The sequence below is a fragment of the Colius striatus genome, chromosome 7 (genome assembly GCF_028858725.1).
Source record: "Colius striatus isolate bColStr4 chromosome 7, bColStr4.1.hap1, whole genome shotgun sequence".
Classification (NCBI taxonomy): Eukaryota; Metazoa; Chordata; class Aves; order Coliiformes; family Coliidae; genus Colius; species Colius striatus.
This window is the reverse complement of record NC_084765.1, coordinates 27,688,319-27,711,973: the sequence shown is the minus strand read 5'-3', so window position 1 is coordinate 27,711,973 and position 23,655 is coordinate 27,688,319. Positions and strand designations below refer to the sequence as shown.

Here is a 23,655-nt window from a genome sequence, read left to right as displayed (position 1 = left end):
ATAGCTTCTTTACGTTACGTAACTTCAGACAAAAGCTTATTTATATACTGTTGAACACTCCCAGTCAGGAAAGCTCAACTTAACTCTGTTCCCTTCTCTAACTTAGATAAGACCTTTCTTTAAAGGACCCTTGAATAAGAGAGCCCTACAAATCATAGTTTAAAAGAATTACTTATGTATATGTTGTTAGGAGCATATATGCAGTGACAATATAAAACTAAACTTTGAATTATGTTGAAGCTTTTATTTGTCTCCCCTTAGCCCTAAAATGCATCCTGTTTATTTATTTAACTTTCGCAAAGCAGCTGTTTTGAGCTCAACGTTTCTTTATACATTTTCAGAAGATAATTAACTTTTCGTCTACTTGTTTATGAAGATAACAGCTTCCAGTACATTCTGAAATTAACCTGCCAGATCTGCTTTTCTATTTATTTGAATTATGGAAAGCATACATAAGGAAAAAATATTTAGTAGAACATTAACACTGAAGTTGTCTCACAACTTAAGAATTTGAAATAAACATATTCCTTCCTACCTCTCCGAAAGCAGGTTTTCTTCATAAGCTAGATCGCAGAGTCATAAACATTCCTGGAAGAAAATATAAATCTAAATCATTGAACTGTTGTCCACTTAAAGAAATCAAGTGAGCCATTTAATGAACCATTAGCAAGCCTATCAACAGTTTAAATACAAGTAATATGTGCCAAAATATAAGTAACAAGAGAGAATCTGGACCTGCCACAGAAATTGATAGAAGCCCACCCCTATAGGGCAAAAAAAGAAGCAAGGGGAATGGAATGAAGAAAGCCATCAGCTAAAAAAAATCCCACATCACCACCACCCAAAAAGAAAGCCCAAACTACACCACCAAACCACGCAACAAATATTCTTTGCTGTGGTTGCCTTGGGAAGTAATGTCCTCCGGGACTGAACTCAAAAGCTGCCCTGGAGCAGGTGTTAGAAGGATTCTGGTGAGGAAAAAGCAGGAAGTGATGGGCATACAAATAGACTAAATCTATATTGGGGTATGTAAGAACATATGTAAATCTTCAACTATTCTAGAATAGGAACAGTCACAAAAAATTACATCACTAATTTGCAAAGTGCATCTTTGTGATACTGAAGTAACAGCTCTTAAAGAGGAAGCTGCTGATTTTCAGCAGGAAGACTAGCAAATGTGATTTTCTGTAAACATAGTGCCTTTCTCCTAACACTTCTCTCTCTCTCTCTCTCTCAATAATTCTAATTCCTTCAGATGCTACTCTCCCCCAATAATTCTAATTTCTTCAGACTCTACATTCATGTGACATCATTATCCTCCTCCAAAAGAAGACTTTGCAAGTACTGAAGTGCTGAAGCTCAACATAGCATGAGTAGCCAGCAACAACTCAATTCAGATAAAACATAAGAGAGAAAAGCTGCGATATGTGCAAGATTCAAATTCAAACAAAGCAAGCAGCAGAAAATTCTCTGGATACTGCCATAATAATAATAATGATGATGACTGTTGAGTCAGATGCCCTGATTGCCAAGTATCACAGGAGTCCAATATCATTTTTCAAGTCGTATAAACTGAATTGTTTTACTTTAATAACACTGCACAGAAAAATCTAAGGGGGAAAAAAGCAGAGGGGGTAGACAACTCTGGAATAACAGAATAATGGGTATAAAAATCTGTCAAAGTTTGGATAGATGCAAAATGACAGTCTGCACAAGTTCTTACAAACTTTACATTTTCTCAAAGATTGACACAACTTTAAAAGATAGTCATAGTATTGAAACTTTCTTACATTGCATAAACTGAGTCTGCATCTCAGAGTGCAATTTATTTCAGTAACACTGAGCAGTTCTCACAAAGTTTCAATATCTCTTACCAAAAGAACCTTTAGAATCGCCTTTGAGCTACAAACCTCTTTTAACATACTTCATTAGGAAAGTCAGCACCAAGTATTAATCCAAAAGTTGCACATTTTGTAGTCATAACATCAAGCCAACTACTGTACTTGCAACAAACTATGCTTGTCAGCAGTATACAAATACATAACCTGAGGCTCTAGTTAGTTTTTTAAGAAGTTGAACACCAAAATATTGGCAAACTTCCTAGAACTCCATCTGAATACAACTCAAGGACACTTTGGCCTCGCTGTGGGATTAGTGATACAGCTCAAACCCTACCTATAATGAAGAATGTTTCAGTTCTGACTTAAAATTTGCTTATGACAAGCCTTTCTGAGCCAAAAAGCCAAATCCCTTGGGAAGCTCTGCCTGAACAGCAAGTTTGTTGAACTGGTGCAGGTCAGCTAACTTTGGGTAGGTCAGGCTGAAAATTCCCTTCCCTGTTGGAGAGGCCATTTAGCAACTCTTTCCTCCTCCTAAAAGTAGTTTCATTTTCCTCAAAAAAAAAACAAAACCAAAACAATCCCATGCCCCAACAGAACAGAAAGTCAGCACACAATTATGATTTGTTAAAGCCTATTTAAACAGACTAAAACTAGGGGCTTGCAAGAGTTTATGTACAAACATACACAGTGAGGGAAGGAACGAAAGTAAACAGGGCACGTAAAAGATATCATTTTCATTCTTTTGCAGTATTTGGTCTCCAAATGTAGAAAATATCAGTGTTTCTTTCAGTGTTTAAGAGAATTTAAAGTATTTTAAGAGTATTTAAAAGTTAAGAGCTTTAACCCATGGTTTCAATTTAATATAAGGCTCAATTGCCAGAGTTATTTCCTATTTGTACAATAAAAGTCCACACCTGAAGATAATTTAGTGTCCATCTGTAAAATGAACTGTGAAGCAGCTCAATCAAATAAACCATTCTGGACTTCACAGTCTACTAAGAAGAAAAGGTGCCGGTTGGAGTTCAGAGACACACAGTAGGGGATATACTAATTCATCAAAAAAAGGATAACATGGCAATGATGAAGTTCATTAGCATCAAGATCTACGGTAAAAATTCATTATTTAACTGTTTCGCTACCCAACGCGAGGCATTTTAAGACATGTGTTTATGTTCTCTGGAACAGAGTACCAAACCTTCCTTGCAATAGCTGGAATCATTAACGTATAGGCAGTGACATCTCCAAACACAAGCAATAAGCATCAGCAGAGCAGTATGCAGATGAAGCAATCTTTAGGTGTGAAAATTCTAGACAAATCTGAGTATTCCTAATTCAAAATCAAGTCAGTATCAAAATCAAGTTAATAATCACAGAATCACAGAAACTCAAGGACTGGAAGGGACCTTGAAAGATCATCTAGTCCAACTCCTCTGCCAGAGCAGATCCACCTAGAGTAGGTTACACAGGAACTCGTCCAGGTGGGTTTTGAATGTCTCCAGAGAAGGAGACTCAGCAACCCATCTGGGCAGCCTGTTCCAATGCTCCATCACCCTCACAGTGAAGAAATTCAAACAATTAAATGCAATTGATACTAAGAATCCACCACATTGACACAAGAAAGCAATGTCAATGGAAACAGGAATGTCAGTAGGAGAAAAAACCTGAATTTTATTTATACCTGAAAGTTCTTGTGCCTGGAAATTGCCTCAAACAAAACACTGGGAAAGCTAAATTACCATGACACTCTTAATTTTAAAATTAACCACCAAGAAAACCAAGGTCAAAATGCTTGTCACGTGATGAAGTAGTAGCATTTTCAGATCAGCATAATGGATGTAATGGATGAAGAAATCAATGGATTCTCTTAAAGAGAGAAGTGCAGTTTGAATCACATCACTCACAATATTTGAATGAAATTTTGACTGAAATGTTTTCACATTTCTGTCTCCAGTCATAGTAAGTGGAGTTGATTAAAAAAATCATCTAGTATTTCCCATTTGTTATCTGTCACAGCATGAAATCCTTGCATTACAACCAGTTTTTCCTATTCAGATGTTTCTCTACAACCAGAATGACAAGTGTCTGAAATACCATGTAGTGTTTAGTATGGTCCTCTCAGTAAGGATTACCTGATAAAATGCTCAAGACACTTTTTTCTTTTCCAGTGTTCTTGCTAGAGCATTTATTTCAACAAACATTATCCTCACTTTCCACTTCTCTACACATTGTATCACTTGCTCCAGAGTATTTGTTTAAAGATGATATTCCTAGTCTTACCCACTACTTTGCAACAATAAAACCAGAGAGCGGCAAAGGCAACTAGTCTCCAGGAGCTGCTTTTATCAGGGACCCAGACTCAGTTGTCTGAAAGAAGAGACATGAAATGTTACATTCAGCTGTTCATTGAAGGAAATGCACATTGCTGATTAAACACTTTGAATATGCCTAAACTAGAAAGGCCTTTTAGCACGCATGCTAAAGTCCCAGCTATAGATGTGGTCAGAAGGGGAACACAACAAGAACAAAGGCAACAAAACTTGCTAGGCATCTGTGAGAAAACCAAGTCAGCTGCTACAGGTACAGTGCTTCAGTTCCTAAACCCAGCTCCAGACACCTCAGCAGAAATACTTCATCTTCTAGGGCACTTCTTGGGCCGTTGGAAAGAATGCTGTTTGGATGGTAAGAGTTGCTCCCAAACTAAGCAATTGCAACAAAATAAACTACAAATCTTTCTATGCATTTATCATGTACCAATATACTAACAACTCATCCAAACAACTCACATACTGACAACACTGACTGACATGAGGTTAAACATCACATACACTACATGATATCCTGTCAAAGATGAAAGTTCCTAGTAGTAAACTCCTGACTGTAAAATTCTTATTACAATCTGTTATTATGAATGTTGACTTATATTTTTCTTCCTCCTATTGATACAATTGTATAGGTTACACAGTCAAATATTTGCCCTAAAACCATAAAATAATAACAGCCATTGAAGAGACATACAGTTAATCAACAAAATTTTCTCCTACCTTTTTTTACCTTTAATATTTTCTTTAAGGGATGGAGATGTAAAATGCAGTTTTAAGACAACAGTGCCTAAACTTTGGTTACTGAACAATTGCGAGTATTAATCAATTAGACTTTAAGTGGTATAAAATAAATGCTGCCACAAGCCATTTGTTTTACAAGGCTTCTTAAAGTACACGCAACATCACACTAACTAGTACTATCTGTCTTTGAGGTATGTAGAACTTAAAATTACAGTAAAATATTTCCCTATACCACTTAATGGTTCATTCCAATCTGAGATCTTAGAATTCTGGAACAGGTTGATAGGACAGTCCAGCAGCAAGACCTAGATGTTAACTCACAGGAGAGTACTGTTGGGGTGGGGAGAATATGTGTGGTGACAAAAAATAATTTTTAATATTCTACCTAAGCAAAGAGATTAGTGAAAGCAACAGACACAGCTCTTCAGAATGACAGATACAGCAGGCCACATTAAAAAAAAAAGCTTCACCAACTTTAAATGTGGCAGCAAAGTGACCCATACTCCAGTCTTTCAGAGTGAAGTTAATAACAAACTAGGGCAAATCAGGGCAACTCCTATTGCAGAATATAACTGGAGTGATCTGACAGCAGCAACTGATATCCAAACATGCATGAGCTATGGTAAATCTATAGTGTTTGATCAATGCTCCCAAGACATGTATACTGGAAATGTGCAAAGAAAAAAAAACCTCTTAAAAGACAATTTTAAGACTTGTAGTGTCACCAGTTCTATCACTCAACATCTCTCTGTAGATAAACTACCATTATTTTCAAGATAACTATGGTAAAATACTATGGTAAATCAGTGACTCTAGGTGCCTAAAGAAGTTGTTTGTGAAACTAGTTTCTCTTTAAATGCCAAAATAATTTGTCCTCACAGAAATCTGCAAACCTGAAGGTCACAGCCTGAGGCTGTCAAAAAGTACAATATTTTGGCCAAATCACAAAAGAATGCCTTTATGAAATGCCATATTTTACATATTTTGAAAAAAATGCCATGTTTTATTCTCACACAACTTGCCCATTGAATATTGACATCCTGAAGCTAAAACTTCACATAGCAAACTTGGCAAAAAAGTTGCACTACAGCCAATAAAGGAGTAAATATTGCAATCAAATGGATTGTCTTCAGTCTACATAACTGTTAGAACATTGGTGCTAAGTTGTTAATTTGAGGAGAATGCACTATGTGCAACTGAAGTGCTTCTTCCTTGTCTCATCTCCCTTTCAAGTAGATGAAATTCAGATTAGGTAGGCCTAACAAATAATTTTTCTTATTTTAATACTTTCCTTTATAACTTTCAACATGCTCACAAAGTTTTTAAGAACGACTCACGGTGTTTAAATAGAACTTAGAAGCTGCTGATGGTATTATCCAGTGATTCAAATGCACATGCAATCATATATACGCACGCAGATACACAAGATACACAGTGTATCATTTACGCCAGATTGGTTTCATTACTCTCAACCTCAGCAATGAGCATGCCACTACGATATGCTGTTTGAGGTTACAAGGATTATTTTACAAGTGGATAGTTTTTCACAAAAAAAAAATCTAGAAAATTAAGTCATTTGTTGGCCTTGAAAGTATAGCAGCTGTCGTTACCATTCATTTTAGCCCTGTTGCTCACCTATGTAGTAAAGTTGGACATTTCAAAAGACATCAGTTACTCATAGCATGAGCACCTGCCAGCTTGCCCTCCAATATGGAAGAGTATCAAAGTCCTCTATTCTGTAACTACTCAGAGTTATCTAAAAACTCAAAGTAATGCAAAATATTAACTTTTTTTCCTTTGATTAAAAAAATCTGAAATGTATTGATAGTTTTTCCTCAGTCTTAAGGCTTAGCAGGAGGGACTTCAAAGACATGGACAGATTAATTTAAAGCCATTTAATCTCAAGAGTTTACAAATAAGGGCAATGGTAATTACCTAAGAAAACTGAAGACATGCCAGAAAAAAAATGAGGATTCAAAAATAACTTACACTGAAATGTGATCTTACCTTTAATCCTTACTGGAACCACCATATGACTGCTGACACCAGACTGGAACCTTATTTTACTTCTTCTCCAAATTTCTCTGTTGCACTGTTTAGAAACACAGTGTTTCACAGAGTGAACTTCTCCTAAAAACTTGACTCGCATACAGCAAATAAATATCTGCAATTATAATTGAAAATTGCATGTGATGTGTCTACTAATGTGAACTAGCAGTCAGCTTACAGTTCATTGACATTTAGTATTACTCCTCCATGCATCAATGAAGACATTATACATCTTTTTATGAGTCAAATGTTTAAGACAGTCCAGATCATACCTCACCTCTTTACTCACGCAAATATTGACCCAGCTCTCTAAATCCTTCTCTACAACTGGGTTGATTGTGTAGATCAGCAGAAGCAGCTCCTAGAAATGTCACTTAGTTTCTGTTCTGGTAGAATAACTAAGTATATGTTCTTGAAGATATTTCTGTCACCACAAATCTGTAACATCCTAATGCCACAAAGAGAAATTGTCAGTGCGTCCATTCTGTTGATAGGACTGGGAACAGGAGAAGCTGTGGCATGGGGAACAGCCTAACACAGACTGGAATGCCCAGATCCCCACATAAAGAAGTAGCTGGACAGGAAATTGTCATTTAAAGGACGTTAAAAGTTAAGGCAAATCGATCATACTTTGCCCTATATCTGCAATTATCTATTTTACTAAAAGGAAATTGTTTTCTTTGAGTAGCTCAACTAGTAGTAAACTCACTCTGAACAGCCAAAAGTATTGTAAAGAATATCTTCCACTCCCACTGTGCTTTCATTCACAGCATTTTATTGGTGCAGACAAAAGTCTCTAAGAAATGTCACAGCAGCAGTTAGTGTTGCTTACTCTTTGCTCAGCCACATGGAATAAAAGCTAACCACTCAGCACTGCAGCATACCTTCCCAGCACTCATCCCCAGCAGTTTACAACATTCATTCACATGCATTACTGTTTCACATTAAAACATATCTCTGCATCTGCTTAATCCTGAATCTGCCTCTCAGATTGGTCTGCTAATAACAAGTCAGGTAAAATTTTCAGTGCACTTCAACAGGGTATGCCACAGAGGTATATCTTCTTGCAATGCAGAATAAACTTGTGCCTCATGTCACAAAGAATAGAATTATTATAGGCAAAGGAAACATATTTCTGTCATCTTCCAGGACAGGAATTCATGGCTTCACACTTCAAAGGAAAATCCCAAGTGATGTGCAAATTAGGTGGGTTTTTTTTCTCTAACATGTTTCACAGCTAACAGTACAAATCAATGGCTTCACTGCCACAGCAAAATCTTCTAGACTGCCAATAGCCAATCTTTAACATCTGCCTTGCATGTTACTTGCTTAGACTGTCAGCACACCAACTTGAAAAACCTGCTTTAAGTGTTCAATGCTCCAAAGACTTTCCTGTCCAACCCCGGAGTTCGCATATCTTCCTCCCCCCAAAAATCCTTCTAGAACAGCAGTTGCCATATTGATCATCATCAAGAGCGGATGCTCACAGTAACATCTCTAACAAACTTTTCTGTAACATCCAACTGGGTAAATTTTCAAGCTGAAATTCAAAATTTTACAAACAGCATTCCAAAACTGAGTTGTTTTAATTTGTCATTACCTTTATCTATACTCCAGGTAAACACTGCTGACCTGTCAGAGATAATGGTGAAACAGAACTTCAGAGCATTTAATGCTGTGTTGAATCCTGAGCTCTCAGTATTGCAACTGTAAGGCTCCAGCAATCCACTAGGTGAGAATTTCAGAGAATGCAACACTGCCAGCATTGTTGTAGCATGGGGTGTACTTGCTGCATTCCTGAGGAATTCTTACAAAACTGGTTGTTCCCCAAATGAAAAATTATGATCTATGTATTTTTGGGACACAGAATGTAGTATTATGCTACAAAATTCCACAATGAACAGAAATGTCTTTTCCTGTTTATTTAGTGCCCGTAACAGATCAACAAACTGTAAAGGACATCAAGTCTTTCTGCACTTAGATATTGGCAGTAGACCATAAATTGTACTGAAAGAATATTCAGATTCATCTCTATGACAGCTGAGTTGAATTTAAAGATGCTCCAGTTTGTTCGTGTCAAAGCTCTCACAGTATTAAGTAAAAACTACTGCTTGGATTAAGCTTTCAAGTGGTTACACAGTCAGAACAAGAAAACGCTGCCAAGGTACTGAATAAGCTAGTCACTTAAAAATAACTAAATTAATCTCAAAGTATAGATGGATAACACAAAACTGATATCATTCACATACAGTTCATCTAGTTAATTATATTTCACAGGTCTTCCCAAACCAATATTTATATAAACATTGTGATCTGCTGTTTTCCTCAATAAAAGCAAAAAAAAAAAAAAAAAAAAAAAAAGCTGATGGTTGTTACTACTTCTAAATCTGATGATCCTAAATTACTGCAAAATTCACCTTATCTCCAGAGAAAGTTGATGCTCTGTCAAGATAATTATACCTTACTAGAGGGCCTGGCACTCTACAATCTCCTGCAGGATGCATTAATCCTTGAAATACACAATTTATGCATGGTACATGTAAGCAAAGACCTTGGCTGCAACAGAGCAGCTATGCAAAGACGAATGCAATGAAGCTTCCTTCATGCATTTTAGAGACTACTGCTGATCACTGAAAAAACTCATACAACTGTAGCTGTTGCTTAATAACCAAAAGTAGAAATACTCCTCTTCCTTCTTGTCAGATAACAATGTTCCATCAGTGTAACAGATTTGACTTTCACATGGGCCCAAGATGTTCTAGGACAATCAGATCTCATGGGCAACCAGTACAGTCATCATTGTCAGAAAATATTACAATAAAACAGACTGGAAAAGGTTCTGGGCTACAGGAGAACTTTCAAGAAACCTGCAAGCTGCAAGAGATGCTTTAGTTAAGATTTCCTGCTATTGTTTCAACTCTTCTACCATGGCATCTAAGAATAACAAAAGGGCTGGTAAGTGCATACCAAAGTTAACTATGCAAGACTTTACATCCCCAGATACATGCACATACACATTCCAGATGCACTTGCCAAGCTGCCATCCAGTGAGTTCAGGTTTTTTAATGTACACTTCAAAGCACAATGTGTACTGGCACTAATGACACTACCTGTAAAGCACTTGCATACTATCTTCTTAGCCTTTAGTGGATTGTGTTAAAAGAATGTGTCATGACATTGATCAACACTGGATGATTTGTTTCTTCTGTTGACCCAAGGCTTGTAATAAAAGTGCACATGTGTGAAGTTGTTATAAGTCATTCTGTTACCTTTTACACAAAACTGGCCCTCAAGTGCAGAAAAAAAATCTTAATTAACTTTTAACTGATAAAATGTAATCAGCACACTGGACGTTTTCAAATAATTCCAACAGCGCAAAAGTGTATGTCCTGATGTATTGAAGTATGCTGCATAGTAATTGTAGTTGTCCAGGTTATTAAATACCTATAACATACCTAAGAAAGCTGCATGAAAGTTAAATTAGGTAGAAGATTTTGCCCATGAATGTGTGGCAAATGAAGCAACAAAACTCTATTTTGAAAAAGGTAACTGTTTAGAACTTTAATTGCACAGACAATTTCGCAGATACTCAAATTCTCACGCACAATGACAGCTGGAAAAAAACATGCAGTAATATCATTTCATCCTAACCATGTAGGCCATACACCTACACTACAAGGTCATTTCACTGGAACTTGAACTATCATTTCTAACCTTACCCAAATCAGAAAGCTAAGTTGTAATTGGTACCATAACAATACCATCAGCACATACAGTAATGCATCAAGACAGATCTTAAATCACTCAGCCAACTTCCCTCATAGTAGCCAGTCTGAGTTCAAGCAATGAAATATTCTCTTCAGAAGCATCAGCTATTCACAAACCAACCTGGTTGAACTTCACAAGAAGACTCAAACTCAAATACAGAGTGCCCTGAAGCAGATATTTTAGTAGTGATCTTCCTGTATAACATAACTTTGAGGGCCCAGAAACTTCAAAAACAGCAATAAAGCTACTTTTACTGTGACACAAATCCTTTACACTCCCATGGGCAAAGTCTGCAGAACAAAATGCAAGACTTGCTACTATTCCTACATATTCTATTAACTAACTGCTACTATTAAGCAGCAGGTTTCACACAAACACTCTTTCAATTTCTATCTCAGTTTTTCTTACAGATTCAGTTCATATCCTTCTACAGTTCTGGACATCCAACTGACATTATCCTGCTTATTTCTCTCAGCTGATAATTGCTCTCTGCAGCATATAATAATACAACTTTTCCAAAATGACTCCATGCTGTTCATGTCGATTTCCCTGTGACTCAAAGAAAGTCCTTAAAATCAACACAGGGTTGTTTGCTTCCTTAATATCCATTTTTGTTTATGTGCATCAAGTGAACTTGACCACTCTAAGAGTTCAATGTCTCAATTAACAAATCACACAATGGTATTTAAAAATTACTTCCATCAAAATCATTCATGTGGAAACTCTGGTGTAACAATCACTGCTCAGTCCTTCTCATTTGCATTAGCACTCAAAACAGGTGCCTGAAGTCCCCTCAAGAAATTTGCTCCCATGTGGGTATTTTTTCCCCGCTTCAAATTTATTCACTCTCCCCTTCAACTCTTTCTTGCTCAAGCTTTAGGAAATATGCAAATGAGTATCAGGAAACATATTAGAAGAAAATTGTCCATTATAGTGTTTAATTGCATACTATAACTTAATTTAAAACTATCACACAAGAAATTGAGCCATATAAATTGAACTTTACTCAAATAACTACTTCTCTCGCAGATGTCCACTGCACCAAGACAATCAGTTAATAATCCACATGGAAAACAAGAGATTAATTATGTCAGCTGTAGTCGAGCAAAGTTGCATAACCTAGGCTCACTTGAAGGCATTAAAACAAACTTAGCATGCATAATTGCACTCCAGAAGAAACCTTTTTAACCAAACTAGAAACTGATAATATGAGGAGTCATTAACGATCCAACCTCTAGCAAGCGGACTACTTCTACTAGGAGAGCTAGATTCCCTGAGGGCGTAGTCCCTTCTCAGTCAGCATTTCCACAATTACATCCTTCTGTTTACCCCATTATCCAGTTTTTCCCATTCGCATCTTACACTGGCCCTCAGCCCTGCCCACAGCAAGTATGTGCAGAAAGCTAAACTATCAAACCTTGTCTTCCTCCTCACCACCCTTGCTCCCTTCCTTCTCCACAATACTGGTATTCTTCTAGGCTGGAATTTCCAATCTAGCTCTGCTGTCAGGCCAACGACGAGGCTGACACAAGGGAAAAGATAGAATTAACCTTGGTTCAATCTAAACCCACTTTGGAATTGCACTCTTAGAGAAGCTTATATATCACTATACATTTATTATATACACTATAAGCTTTCTTCCATAAACAGCGTTTATCAGGATACAAGTCAGACCCAAGGGATTTGTGGTAACAGAAAACACAAAGGTAGTCTTCCTAGTAGTCACAGTACCTGTTCCAACACCAAGACATGGCCTAGGTAGAGGATGGCAACAGAAAAGCCAAACTTCTCTTGCTCTACACGAAGGAGGAAGACATATCAGAAGCGACTTTGCAGTCTAAGGGTAAAGGTACAAGGAAGGCCTGCACTGTCGATATAGGCTTTTAAATCCTTTATGAAGGGAAAATACCTAAGGAGAGATGCTCCAGAAGTAGTAAGAGATAGCTCAACCAGGTTCTCCATTGGATTCAGTTATTATTAATCAACAATAAAGAGCTTAAAAGTTAGACTACCTCTTTTGCTTTTTTTCTTGTACTGGAAAACTAAACCCTTGCATGTAATTTTGCAGAAGAATGAGCTTTTCCAAATATTTAAGCAAATTTGTCTAATAAACAGGTTTTATTATCACAGCTTTTACAACATCACAATCAACATTCAGTTTATATTCCAGGTTAAGAGCAGCAATTTTTGTTAAAGGCAGATGGCACATGGCTATTACATTTTTAAAAACAAATTATCAGACTGCCAAAATACACTCATTTCACCCACTTCAGATCAAGCATTTGCACTATATAGTTAATGGGATGAGAGGGACAACATTTAAAAATTAATTTATATAAAGACACTTCACTGCAATGCTTGTAGGAGCCAACAAGACACGTCGAACGGAATAAAGTGCTCTATTGTCATTGAGTTGGATGTAACAGTCACCTCTACTTTCCACATTTGTGCCCAAGAATGGTATTCCATAGCCAGGGAGACTGCTTCTTATTTCTTATCTGTAAGACTATAACCAGAGAAGAGATGATCCTTCTTATCTTAGTAGCTAAAGCAGCTAAAATGTAGGGTGGCAAAAGTTTCTCCATCCTGTTCTTAAAATATTTTAATATGAAACAGCTCAAATCTTCCACTAGCTCATTGGCCTAAAAATTGGATTTACCATGTCATATCAAGATGCTTTGTCATAACTGAAGGAGCATAGTATATGCAAGTTTCCAGTAACCATATGAATGTATCTTATAGCTCTACAGATATCATAGCTCCTTGTAAACATAAGTTTGTACTGTATAGTACCGTTAGAACAGCACAGGCCTTCAGAAACACGATAAAACAAACAGCCTGGTGTGTGACAAAAATTTTTGAAAGCTACATTGCTCTGGAATGATAGCTAGCTTTGTACTCCTCCCAGTTCTCATTTAAGCCTCTACTCTTAATAAAGGCCATAGATATTGCAGCCTATTTTATTCAGTTGCCATTCATTTGGAATAAATAGAAGCTTTGTTTACAAGTTTGAAATACAGAAGCAAGTCCTAGCCCACACACTTGACAAGCAAGCAATCTGGAATGCAGGAGCATAAAGGTCTTCAACTATCAGTGGCTTCATGTTTACAAGGTATGAGTTTGTCAAGGAGCTGCCAAAGCTGAAGAGTTAATACATGAGCAGTTTTCCACCTTAAGAAAATACGGGATATACCACAAATGCATGTACTAACAGCAAATAACAGACATTTTCAATCTACTTGACTGTCAGATCACACTGTCTTACAGACCAGAAGGCCAAACCTGGCAAGCATAAAAAGAAGCCTGGCCAGCAGGTCAAGAGAGGTTGTTGGGGCCTGGGCTATAATGAATGTTATGGAGTCAGTCAGAAACAAAGAAAGTCTGCAGTTTGTCTTTGAATTGCCTTCTACAGCAAAAAAGGACAGAAAGGAATGCCTATGTGATAGCAAGCTTGAGCAAGGGGAAAATCGAAACAGCAGATTGTAACAGAAACAAAGTCAAAGCAAGAAGATAGGACAGGACATTAAACTAAGCATTGTTAGAAGACTGAATAGAGCATTCAATTTAGCATTGTATGATTGATTGTACTTGACTAATAAATTGTAACATATGTAACTAACAATAATAGAAAGTTAACTAAATGTAAGGTAAGCATAACCATAGTGTGAGAGAAAACTAACTGAAGGCCAAACAGATGGGGTGATATTTTAGACACAATAAGGCTGATGTTTTAAGCACAATAAGGATGGTGATTTACACAATGAGGTTGGTGTTTAAGTTGTTACAAAAATGAAACTTTGAGGCCTTATGCATAGCGTGTGATGCTTAGTATTAACTTTTTGCCATGAATTGTAGCACTCACACAGTATTTGAAAAAGTTATAGAAGTGATGATTATGTGACAATAAATTGGAGTTGATGCACATCATATTGGTGTCTGGTCACTCCTGTTTCGCGCAACAAAGAAGAACCCCTGCACAAAGAAAAAGGAACCCTGCAAGAGGTGATTCTCATCTTCCTATGAAGAAAGGCTGAGAGAGTTGTTCAGTCTGGAGAAGAGAAGGCCCTGATGAGATGTTTGTGCGGCCTGTAAATACTTGAATGGGGCTTATAGGAAAGATGGAGAGAGACTTTTTATCAAAGTCTACAGTGACAGAAGAGACAGTAATTTTAAACTCAAAGAGAGTAAGTTTAGATTAGATATAAGGAAGAAATAAATTTTTTTGTTACAATGACAGTGAAATATCTTGCCCAGAAAAGCTGTGGATGTCTCATCTTTAAATGTCCTTTCCAAACCAAACCACTCTATAATTGTTATCGATAAGTATGTTGAGACCAGAAACTTCAACAGCCCTGCAAAGAATCTGAAAAGTACAAACAGCTAAAAGATTGCATTGTCTCCTGTATTTTTCATGTTATTCTATCATAAGATTAAAGGGTCTTAGGCATTTTCTCTGACCACCTCAAAATTCCCACTAATATTTCCTTAAGGAAATTCATTGTCCTGTAAAAAGTATAATTGAAAAAGATTACACTTAAAAACTTATTCAAGTATAAATTGAAGTATAAATGGCATCTCACTGCAGTACTCAAGTGACAAGAGTTGACCTGTTCCAATAACCTTAATTTTTACACAAGTGTCACATTCACCAAAGAGGTGATGATAACTTTTGACCTTTTGTTATTTTCCTCTGGGTTTATCACGCTATTTTATACTCACATTCTTTTATTCCCCTTTCTTTAAAGAAAAATGTCAGTAGAAATAAGCTGAAAGTAGGACAGAGATCACCAACAGAGATGAGAAGGGCAACAAGGGGACTAACACATCAGATCATTTCCTTAATTAATCACAGAATCTTAAGGGTTGGAAGAGACCTCAAGAGATCATCCAGTCCAATCCCCCTGCCAGAGCTGGACCTCCTATAGTAGGTCACATAGGAATTTGTCCAGGTGGGTTTTGAATGTCCCCAGAGAAGGAGACTCAACAACCCATCTGGGCAGCCTGTTCCAGTGCTCCGTCACCCTCACAGTGAAGAAATTTCTCCTTGTAATTTCTTTGGAACCTCGTATGTTCCAGCTTACATCCATTGTCCCTTAATTTGTGTTTGTACTCAGCACTGCAAAAAACCATGTCATCGTGCTGAGCTAATACCACCTGCAGCACAACCACTTTTACATCTCCTCTGCTCTGAATTACAGTTTATCTTAAGCTTAGCTCTATAATTCAAAAAAAAAAAAAAAAAACTTAGAAGGTGGGAAAATATAGACTATGGAATTGTAGCAGTTTGAAGGAGGAACAGCTGCTCTGCTGTGCAACTTGTAGAAACCAACCTATGCTGTAATTTTACAGCTGAACACAAAGATAGATATAAACCTCCCAGGCTCCCCACTCGCTATGTTTTGCCTTTAAGACACTTTCTTTTCTTCAGACAAGAAACATGCCTGGATTTTTGTACGTAGTCACCACAGGATAAATACTTTCCATCTACATAATACCTTAAAAATCCATAATTGTTTCTAGGAAAGATGAAGAGCTAAGATCCCATGCAAAAGAGCAAAGAACTAACTTAGTTAGAAGACTAAAAAGACAACAGACTAGTTTTATTCAGCAAGTTGACAAGTGGAATGATAAAATAACAGTCCTGGCTTAATGGGAAACACCTAAGAAAACATAAGCTGCACATTTTAACAGAAAAAAAAAAGAGAATTTGATCTTGACAGATAATTTTGACTGTATGACAATTTTTCTGTTGAGTTATATGTGTGATTCAAATTTCTGCAATACTTTTTGAAAACAAAGACTGCCCTTTGACCAAAAATACTCACATTTAATATTTCAGCCATCTCTGTTTAAGTTCAAAAGCCACCTTGTAAATATGAAAAAAAATCACAATGATGGAAAAAATTAACATCAAAGTCTTCCCATTTGTCTGCATTTTGCCTACATACCAAACATGACAACTCAGGCTTTGGACATCATCTTCAACCAGTGACCTGTGTGTTAAAACCTTGGACTAATTACCAAGACTGATACCTGGCACTGCCTGATACTACGACCTGTCCCATCAATGGCTCTGAACAAAAAATTCAAACATTTCCAAAGAGAGGACTCCAATGATTCTGAAGCTTTACTAGTGAGTATAAAATTTGGTTTGACATCAGCTACCATTTGCCATGCTGAATACCGTGGGATAATCACCTCTTTTGACCATCTGACTAGACTGTGCCTGACGCACCCCAGGATGTTGTTTGCCCAGTTGGCAAACTTGCACCTATTGTCAACCAGCATCCTCAGATCCCTTTCTGCAGGACTTCTCTTCAGCCCCTCCTCTCCCAATTTATACTTATGCCCAGCAACACATGTTGACTAAGTACTGAAGACAGTGGAAAGGAAGACATGAAACAAAGAACTCAGATGAAAGACTGGTTCATCATTAACTGTTTCAGTAGTCTTACCTCCAGTATTCTGAATTAGTAAAGTCACAAAAATTCAAAGCAGTTAAATTATAAAAAGCCCAATCTCTGGAAGAGAATTACAATATGATGAACAAATGAAGGGGAGATGAACACAAGTGAGAGATGTGCTGTGAAGAAACAATCACCACTCATAACCTACTTGCATCAATCACAGAAAGGCTCAACCAGGGAAAGGCTAAATGGTTTTAGTTCTCATGACAGGAGCAAAAGGATGGAAGGGGGTGACACGAGCCTATCTTCAGCTCACATTTTTCATACAAATTGTATCGTCTTTCATAGTTTTGCTGTCTTGTTTTGGAAAATGACATAAAATTAATACTGATATCAAATCAATGTAACTTGTCCATCAAGTCAGAAGCCATTTTCCCTTTGAAACTAAATCACAGTGATGTACAAAATAAGGGTGTATCATTAATTCTGCTCTATCATACACAAGTAAATACAGAGTATTTTACACTGGGTTACAGGAGTTGGGTGGTTTTCATCCAATTCCCTAGAAATGACTAAATTTGGAATCACATTCTACAGTGGCATTACTTTCAAGATCAAGTATCAATCATATGGTCACATTTTAAGTAAGCAACACCTCCCAGTCCATCAACACTTACAGCATTGCAAATTTTGAGGTATCAACAATATGACTTGAAGGTGAGATATAAACTGAATGTCATTACCAACCTACATTTGGCCAAAGATGCATTTCAGTAAGACAAACAATCATCTAGTCAGACACACAATATATGTAATTAAATGGTTAGGAATAGTTAGCACTATTAACATTTAATTATCTTATTTAGTAAGGGTGTATTTTTACTAATGCTTCGTACAACAGATTCTTTTAAAAGAGATTTAAATGTGTTGTCTTAAGAAAGGACACACACCAACATTGCTAAGTTATTTTACTATTTATTTCAAGGGCTTAGCTTCCATAACAGATACAAGAACCATAGTCCTGTAAGAGAAAGCCATACGAACAAAGAGAAGTCCTTCTTTCAAGCTATCATTTACACAAAATTTATTTTCTTCACATTTCAAGCACAGTCCTATTTCACCAAACAGATGTTTAACTCATGGTTCAACATAGCTCAGATTAATGCACGAAGCGCACAAAATAGCAAATGGTAGTGAATATCAAAAAAGTGTTGTTTTGATAAATGATATGGCATCTCTAATTCTACCAACTCCCAGGAAAAAAAAGCAAATAAAATAGAAAAAGTATTGTATTGCAGCAACTTCACCCGTTCGCGACCTCACATTCATAGTTTTTGGAATACATAGTTTTGAAATCTGCTGCACACTGAGAGCTTGAAGTTCAAAGTGCACTGTAAGACATGGTTTGAACCAAAATAGAAAGCCATGAATGGGAGTTGGCAGATGGGGAATCCCCTTCCTTCTTTCTGATATTTTTATCCGAAGGCAAGTAAGGTCATTTCCAACTTAACACTCAATTCTCAAAGCAACTTTTTTCTAAAGTGGAAGGAAAAATAAATGAAAGGTAGAAGAATTTCAGACAAACAGTGATAGTGATACGCAGTAACTGGAAAGCAGCATAAGAGAGCAAGACACACTTTGACCATTTCTACAACACACGAGTCAAAAGTCAACATTTAGTGTTCTGTGTAACTTGTATTTTAATGTCAAATGCAGTGAACTTGGAAGTATCTGACATTGAAATAAAAAGTAAACAAGGAAAACTAATACTAGCTTTCTTATAGCTTCTCAGATTTTGCATTGGTTGGGCTCATTTGAAAATTAAGTTCGGCTGCGAGTCTGCTTTACAAAGCAGATCTCCATCTCTGGAAATAACCTCTTTCAAAGGGCATCTCCTGCTTCAAGCTCAACCCAAAAACAGTACGTGAGATGAAACACATAATTATTTGTTTTGGTCATAATGAAAAGTCAAAGTACACAGCTGACCAAGACTTCTATCCTGCTGTCAGGCAGAATCCACCCTAACACAGTCACATTACTTTAAATTTAAAATTATGAACTTAAAAAGGCTTTTAATTTCGAAGGCTGAGGAGAGGAATTAATTTGCCAGGCATACTGGAAGTCAATTAAGTCTTCCGTCAACACAGTGCCCAAATATTTTTTGTTGCCATTTACATCAAGAAGCTAGGTACTATACTACAGTCCATTTGTGCTACTAATTTCTGGAAAAACACTGAATGAGAGTTAGCAGTACAGTTAATCACATCAGGAAGCCTGTTTATCAATCTTTCTGCACACAAGAGATTGTAACTCTTGTAATTCAGTTTGTTGCACTGTTGAAAGGGTCACAAATTCTTTACCACCATAATCATCAGAGAGCTCTGCATTCTCTTTGGTTACCTGAAGAAGGAAACAGGCTTTGGAAACATGTTTACCACTGTGCTTGATACTGTATCAGAATTCTGATTCTTCAAAGTTTGCACCAAAGGTTTCACACCTTCTGAGAAGCAGCTACCACAAACTGGGACTAACAGCAAACCAATGTAACACTCCTAGACGCAAAACAAAAGGGCATTCATGAAAACATTCATGAAATTACAGTAAGTGCTGACAAGACTTTCTCCAAAACATAGCTCCAAAAGCAGAACCCAGGTTAATGGACCATGAAGATTTACATTGTTTGACTCAACATCCTCTTGTGTGTATTTACCATGCTCAAAAGCTTTCCAAAATGGTATTTGATAAAAAGATAGCAAGTCATGCCCATTCACATAGTTACACTGTACTTCCTATGTGCACTACCACACACAATGTGTTATCTTCTCAGCAAGGTTAGATTCCTCTCTAGTTTATAAACGACTATTACATGCTTAAATCCCACTCCTTTATGTGGTAATTTGACAGCAACATTTCTGCAAGACTCAACACACATCAATCAATGAATGATCCCTATCATTACATAAGTTATAACAAATTGAGAAGAAAACAGTATAAATTACAATTATATTAATGCACTTCTGTGATGTTGGAACCACTTTGTAACAAGAATTTCTTACAAAGATTTGGAATGAGATATTTGTTGCCAAACGTACCCAACATATCAGAACAAGAGTGTATTTAGTGTTAGCACCAGACAACTGGAATAGATGTGACTTAATAGGAGTGGCTAAGGAAGAGCTAAATAAGAACAAATGTCTGTCCTGTGATCTGTTAACCCTTTAAAAAAATAACTGCTACTTACTGAGGTCAAGGGGTCTATCCTCAGTAACTGGATATAGGAAATTATTTATATTGGGCTCCTCACTACAAGAAAGACACCGAGGTGCTAGAGTATGTCTAGAGAGTGGCAATGAAGCCAGTGAAAGGTTTGGAGAATAAATCTTAGGAGGAGCAGCTGAGAGACTTGGAATTATTTAGTCTGCAGAGACAAGACTGAGAGGAGATATTATCCCTCTCTACAATTATCTGAAAGGTAGCAAGGTGGAGATCAGTCTCTTCTCCCCAGTAATGAGTGACAGTACAAGAGAAATGAGCTCAAGTTGTGCTGAGAGAGGTTTAGACTGGAGATGAGGAAGAAATTTTTCACTGAGAGTGTTGTTAAGCATTGCAAGGAGCTGTCCGGTGAGGCACATCAAAAACAGGCTGCTCACATTCCAGGTGCAAGTTAGTTTAGCAAGATCTTACCATTTTATCTATTTTCTCATTTAAAACAAGCAAAAAACTTCAAAGTACACATTTAACAGTTCATCTTAATTTTGATTTTAACCAAACTTGCAACACGCATAATCTCAAACAAGGCATAGCATCATAGCAAGCCCTAAGCAAAAAATCTCCTCAGAAGTTCTCCAGCCAACATAGCACTAACGTTCAGGAAGCTGGAAATTATGCAAATTAAAAAATACTTTTAACATGATCAACACTGATGCGCAAAATCTGCTCTCCAAGTTCCTCAAGTGTTATCAGAATACAGTAATTCAGGTTTGTTATTTCCACCTATGCTCAGGGAGTATATAAGATTACTGGAAAATGGGATATGAAAGAAGGGATAGAGGAACACAAATTAAAAAAAAATCTTCAAACTCAAGTTATAGGTCAAAATATGCCTTTACAGTCAGTAGTTCAAATTACATTTTCAAATCCAATTTTGACATTTAGGCCCAGAAACTCTATTTGCTATGACACACAGCTACCTTCCCCTCCCCCATCAAGGTCTCTGTCTTCACCTTTGACAGAATAGTTACATGACTACAATGCTTCTGAGAAGAGTAAAATTCTGATCACTCAGTCAACAGTACCTATGCAAGACAAGGAAAAATTGTTCCCCCTAGGCTCCCAACTTAAACTGTGCTCTTTGTGGCTAAAGTTGAGGACTTCTACTGTAGCATGCATAACCACATCAATCCTGCCAATATGGCTACCTCAAAAGTGTCATGCGAAGAGAACGAAGAATCAGACTAAAGTAGAACTTTTCCTTAAACTTTCAAACCCGCTTTTCTCTAGGAGAGAATGCAGAAACCATAAATGGATGTCAGTACTTCATCGATACAGGGTATGATACATCATTATTCTATGTAAGAAAACATTGAAAAAATAGTTTCAGATTTCAGTTCAGGTCTAGACACTTTGGCAGCTTAAGCACAAGGACTGGTCCTCGTCTCTGAGTTACAATAACCATGTTAAAGCATCCAAAATCAATACCATGTACTCCTGAGTCTTTCTATTTCCCCTTAAAAAGTCAAATTAATAATTTTAAAGTTACGTTATTCCCATTCTTCAAAATAAAATAATAGATAGTGTCAATGTGTGAGTTGAAATAGTAGTAGTAGTCAACTGCCAAGGCCATAGGTTGTACCAGTGCCCAGATTCAACACATTATATATATGTTTATTTTACATACACATTCCTCAGAGCCATTACCCTCATACACAGATTTTGATGGTGCTTCAAAGGCTTTGACTCATGCCTCTGCATAATTTAAAATGTGTTCAAGAAGACATCAAATACATGCAATAGAAAGTGCAACTTCACCATTCCATTAATAACTTATTTTCAAGTCTAGTGACTGTCATACAGCAAGGTTATTCTTTCGACACTTCATGGAGGCAGTCCAAAATACTATTTATCCACTATATAAAGTATAATTCATCTCTATAAACCTCCTCAAAAAAATCAGGAAATCTTTCTTTACTTGAAGATTGCCACAGCCTGTCTCTCTTATATAAACCATAAACCACAGTTTTGTAATTATTGTATGTACACTTTTCTACATGGCCTAAAGAATCACAAAAACTCAAGGACTGGAAGGGACCTCAAAAGATCGCCTAGTCTAACTCACCTGCCAGAGCAGGACCATCTAGAGTGGGTCACACAGGCACTTGTCCAGGTGAGTTTTGAATGTCCCCAGAGAAGGAGACTCAACAACCAATTTGGGCAGCCTGTTCCAGTGCTCCATCACCCTCACAGTGAAGAAATTCTTCCTTGTATTTCTTTGGAACCTCTTATGTTCTAGCTTATATCCATTGCCCCTTGTCCTATCATTCAACATCACTGAGAAGAGCCTGGCTCCAGCAAAGAAGCACCTTTTTAAGTTGTCAGCTTAAACCCACAGTGCCAAATGTAACTTAGGGCATCAGGAAGTCAAATACTTTTTTCCATAATTTTCAGGATCTCATGATCATCACAGAAACTTAAACTGTTTTTATTTTGCATTTCCAGCTTACATGATTGCTAACATCACCTTTAAAATCACTAAGGGAAGTTAAAACAGTTGCATAGGTATCTCCATGGGAGAAGAACTTGAAACAGCCGCTCAGAAGATGCAATCATCAGGTTAAATGTAAGAAGGTATTGACATTAATACACGCTTCATATAGATTTAGAAGTGTGCAAGCTTCTTCCTGTCTACTCTTTGTTTCACTTAGGACTAAACATAAGCAGGACAACAAAATGTGCATGTGAAAAGCAGAGCACATGTAGGAAAAGATTTTTCCTGATTCAACAATTCCAAGGCTGAGTTACTGGGAAGCTCCTTTTCTCCACTATCGGGCAAGCATTGCCTTTTGCCTACGTTATTTTTTCTCAAATACCCAAGAAACATTGCTTCTTTGTTCTGCTGTAGGAGATAACTATTGCAAGACTTATCCCCAAACAAGCTAAGAAAAGACACTTAGAAACCACTAGCTACCAGTACAAAGGAACTGAAATTAAGATATATTTTAGGTCGCAGCACCCTGTAGACTTTTCCAGACAACCTCATAACAGTTTAAAACATCAGTTTATTTCTTCCAGCTCAGAAATATCAGACTTCTCTAAAGTAAGTACTTGTTTCAAGTGCTTTAGTTGTTTATTCATTCCACTAGGAAGACAGAGTACTGTATCATTCATTTGCAGTATAATATCCAGGTTAGAGAACCTTAAGTAAATTCAGTCTTTATCTTCCTTGAGCAGCCACAATCCACTGGGTATTGGACAGGTAATTTAAAGCTTTGCATAACAAAGAAGTCTTTTTTAACAAAGAAGCTATTATTA

At 36.9% G+C, this 23,655-nt stretch overlaps 1 protein-coding gene across 4 annotated transcripts in view; it reads right to left on the bottom strand.

Annotated features, from left to right (window-relative positions):
- Positions 1-23,655, bottom strand: part of TLN2 (talin 2) — a 201,924-nt gene that overhangs the window by 165,557 nt on the left and 12,712 nt on the right. For 2 of the 4 annotated variants that reach the window (XM_061999193.1, XM_061999194.1), the window contains exon 2: positions 536-588. The exons of the other annotated variants lie outside the window; for them this stretch is intronic. The gene's annotated coding sequence lies outside the window, so the exon portion shown is untranslated. The remainder of the gene's footprint in view (positions 1-535; positions 589-23,655) is intronic. 4 annotated transcript variants of the gene reach the window in all.